Below are 4,620 nucleotides of genomic sequence, written 5' to 3' on the forward strand. Positions count from 1 at the left end.
AGCTGAAATTGTTTCCCATATTTACCTCTATTTCATGTTTAAAAAAGGCACAGGAAACTGAATCCTCCTTACCATATATGAGTACTTCCAATTAAGTCATTTGGGATACTGCTGTCAGCAAAATGAGCAGGATTTAGCCCATAATCCACTTCTGACAAACAGGAAGGCTATGATGCATTGTCTTTCCTGACAAAGAAGGCTGGCGCTAAATCTTCATGGATCACTGGAGTTAGAGTACACATTCTGAAGTTAATGTAGCAAAAGTGTGACTTCCTGTTTGCAATACATATCTTTAGGCAGAGTGAATATAAAAAAGCAGATGTCTCCTGAGGGAAAAGGTTGTTAAAAGGAAGGTCTCTCCTCTCAGAAACATTCCATAAGGTAGCTCAAGGCTGAGGGCAGCCAAAACAAGACATTTTGGCCTGTCAATTGAATCACAACATACCAAACATTTTTCCAGGTTCTGGATGTTGTATACAATTTCTACCATTCCTCCAGACACCAATAATGATGAAGGAGACTAGTAAAAACTATGTATATTTTAATGATTGGCATGGTGTCAAATGCTGATAATAATGCTTGCAAGTTAAGACATATTTCAAGCCACTTCTGTGCTGTTTAATGATTTTCTGCACCCTTGACACAAAGGCCTGGGTCTCTGTTGTTTTTGGAATCCAATCTCAAAGGCAAGCTTTCAGGAAAACAGTGGTGCCCTTCAGGCTAACATGACTCAGATTAAGTTTCTAATACACAGTTCATGCAAACTTTTTCTCAATCAAGAGTTCTGCCTTCCCTTCAAGAAGGCATTTAGTTTGAATTTCTAAAAAAGAAAATAAATAGAAGAAAAGCTTCTTTCACTCTGATGTTTTTGTCTTAATATTATGCATTAGATAATCATAACAAGAAGCACAGTATACTTTACAGAGCACTATCAAATGAGGTTACTCATGCTAAATCAAAAGCCTGAAATACATAGTGACAAAACTGGACCTATACCCTGATTTTTTTTATTAAATATTTTTATTAAATAAAAATCAAAACAGTGTTGCTTCAATGGGGAAAGTGATGATTTAAGAATCACCTATGAAAATGGATAATGAAAACAACACAACAGTCCCTGCGTTGTTTATTTTGCTGTTAAATTCAGTTTGACACTGTTCCCTTGTCAGTTTTGGATATGCCAAAACTCTCTATATGAACAATGACAATTCTGTTGTAAAAACTGCCTGGCAGAGGCTGCAGAATCGACAGGGCCATTTGGGGTTTTGCAGCAGATAGCACAAAATAGATGGTTCTGCAAAAAAATCAGAAATTAAATACCTAAAAAATCTGCACTTAATTTTGTTAATATTAGGCTTCAGAAATAAAACCTCCTGGAAAAGAAGGGAAAACAGTTCTCATTATCAGTTGTTATTTGAAGCTGTGTGCAAACTCTGTCCTATGGAGTTGCCAATGCCCCTGGGAAGTTCCCTACCCAGGAGAACCATTCCATCAACCTGACGTTGATTCATATTGCACAGCAGAACTGGTCAATAGAATAGGCTACCCAGGAGAACCATTCCATCGACCAGTTCTCCTGTGCAATGTGAGCTTAACAAGAAAGAAGCAAAATTCAACGTTCTGCTTGCCATCAGATACCTTTGAGGTAAACAGAGTGCTCCAATTTTTATTCCAGCCTAATCTGTATAAAATTAACTTTCCCACTCAGGAGAATTTATACCATCCTCCAGTTCTCCTGTACAATATGAAGTTTCGTTTCTACCTGGGAGAAATGTTACAATCTTTGCATTCTCCTTTGCCTAAGGAAGGGCACGTGAGCCTGAAAGCTTGCACATAAAAAAAAAAAGTATTTTTCCAACTATCTAGCTGGTCTAGTAAAAGATATTGCCTCTGCCACAAAAGTTCTGACTGCTTTTGCCTTTAGACCAACACAGTTACAACTTGTATCAGCTAAGGGATGTGATCATTCCACTCCCCACAGCCAACATTGTGATGCTGACAAAACTCTGTAATGCATACTAGACCTCAGAAAGACATCTCTTTATCCCTATTCCCTTGTTTTCATTTTAATTATGTTCTTCACAACCTTAAAGGCTAAGAATAAAAATAAAGGGAAGTTTAAATACTGAAACACAATTTGTCCCAAGATAGCAGAAACTACAGTCCTGGAATCACAAGATACATGCATCTATAGCCTCAATAAATACATTTGGAATAGTTCAGTTCCTCTGCCCTATCTAACTGATGTTAATAACTATAGAGAGTTCACTGCTAAGCTTGGCTGCTTATTAGATTTATGTTGATCTATTACAATTTCCAAATTACATATTCTGAGAGTTTCTAAAACTTGGCTTAAAGGAGATCATACAGAACTACAAAAACCTCTGATTGTAAAGCTTCATTAAAAGAACTAGAAGTAACTTACTTTGAGTCTTATTTTAAATGGCCACACGTAAATCAACACTTGTTGGATAATCAGTATGCAGAATAGAATAAAATCCTCCTTTAACCTCAAAAAAAATTACACCTTTGTTGAGACTGAGAAAACTATTCCCTGGTCTCTGAACATATTCATGGCTAGAAGTTCTACTTCCAGGCATCCTTGACTGAGTACTAAGAATTACTGAGTCACTTCCTCTAAAAGGCATATAGTAATGAACATGAGCAAACCCAGAAGCCACATTACATGTGGTACTCTGTATTTCCCTTAAAAAGCTCCGTTATTTTTCTGAAAAGTGTTATTTTACCTTCTGGGTATTTTTTCTGAAATTTATAGCTAAATTATTTCATGCTCACAGTAATTTTTAAACCTTAATGAAATCTCCCATTTTATACTATTTTCTAATTCAATGTACATTGTTATGAAAATCTCAATATTTGAACGAATTAACACCCCCCCCCCTTTTATTGCAATTCACTTATAGCTTTTCCTTTGGCTTCAAGACAAGGAAGTCAGACCACTTCCTTGTCTGCTGAAAGGCCTGCTCTGTTGTTCTCCCAGTGTTTGTTGGTAGCAGTATTACAATAATTGCAGAGGACCAGCCAGGATAGGGGCCCTGTTGTGCTAGTTAGCCACTGAACAAACACATGGCATGAGGTCTTCCCTGCCCTAGGATGTTCATGATTAAAGTGGACCAAAGAGGCAGGAGAGTCGAAAGGAAGTCAGCTTTCTACCTATTTCACATTTAGGAAACTAAAATACAAAGAGATTAAAGTGCTCTGCCTGAAAACATGCAGGGATTGTATGGGGGAGCCTGGAACTAAAACTGTGCCCCTGGAGTCCCAGTTGGTCCTTCTGAGGGGACCTGCCTCAAAGGGTAGCTGTGGTGCCCCCTTGGTTGCCAAATTCATCCTATCTGCCTACTCTGGTCTTCCAAAGTTACTGCCTTATCCTCACTTGCCACACTTTGGATGACCTATGTAATATTTGGGATGCTGCCCTTGGAGACTCAGAGTGAGCCTTGGGTACTCCCCTCCGATTGTTTTTTCTAATCTCACTCTCTGTTGCTTAGCTCCAGACCCAAACCCTAGCTAAACTACTTTGAGCCTCACCGGCACCACTCCATATCCAACAGGCACAAATCATGGCCCCATGGCCCTAATCATGATTTAGGGGCACCCATCAGGGCCTCCAGCCTCCTCCACAGCCACACCCAGGCCTCTGGGAGTTACAGTAACCCCATTCACTGGGCCTTCTGGCCCTATACTGGGTGTAGCCCACTTGGGCTTTGCAGGGCTGTTCCCTTGCTGGCTTCAGCCCAGTTTATCCATGACCCTTGCAGGACTCAAAGCACACAGTGCCTCCTAAGGCACCACCTTCTCCCCATGGCTCCAACTTTCCCTTTAGTCACTCTTAACCCTCTGGTCAAAGAAAACAAAACCCAAACCAGACAGTCTCTAACCCAAAGCCTTTACACCCCATTACCACAAAATCCTACTCTATCAGCTACCTTCTTCCCAACGTTCAGGGTACCTTTCTAGATCTGTGGCTTCCTCTTTAGCAGCCTGTGCTGGCAGGAGCTCCTCTGCTTCAGAAGTCATGGCTAGTCTAAGTTCTCTGGCCCCAGAGCTGAGGTATCTCACCTGACTCTGGTCCTCAGAAGTAGGTTGAAGGGCTTCCCCTCATTATTTTGAACAAGCTTGTTCCCACTTATCTAGCTACTTTACAGGCTCGGCTTAACTACTTTGCTGGGGCTCTGCCTGCTGCGTATTAGAAGGCAGGTTGCTCCCAAGTGGTGATCCATAGCTTTGTGGCTCCTGACACTGCGGTCCTTCAATTGCTCGCTTTCTGGCAACTGGTCCTATCACTTGCCCAGCCCTATAATGCTGGTCTATTACTTCTTAAAGTAATAGAGACCCTTGCTCTCTGTTACAGTCCTTTAAACACAAGACAGTCTTTCTTCAGGGATGTGTCACATGCAGAATGTAGAGGGAGGGACATTACAGGAAGAAGCAATATATTCCAAGGAATCATCCCTCAATTAAAGATTCCCATTAAACTCAGTGGGCACCAAGGAAGATCCCTCTTGCCTTCCCTATCTGAAGGGTAGAGTATATTAAGATACAGGGTAGCCTTAGGGCTCTATATGGAAAATGGAGCAGAAATTCAAAGCATTTCCA

This window comes from Alligator sinensis, unplaced genomic scaffold, assembly GCF_000455745.1.
Source record: "Alligator sinensis unplaced genomic scaffold, ASM45574v1 scaffold250_1, whole genome shotgun sequence".
Lineage (NCBI taxonomy): Eukaryota > Metazoa > Chordata > Crocodylia > Alligatoridae > Alligator > Alligator sinensis.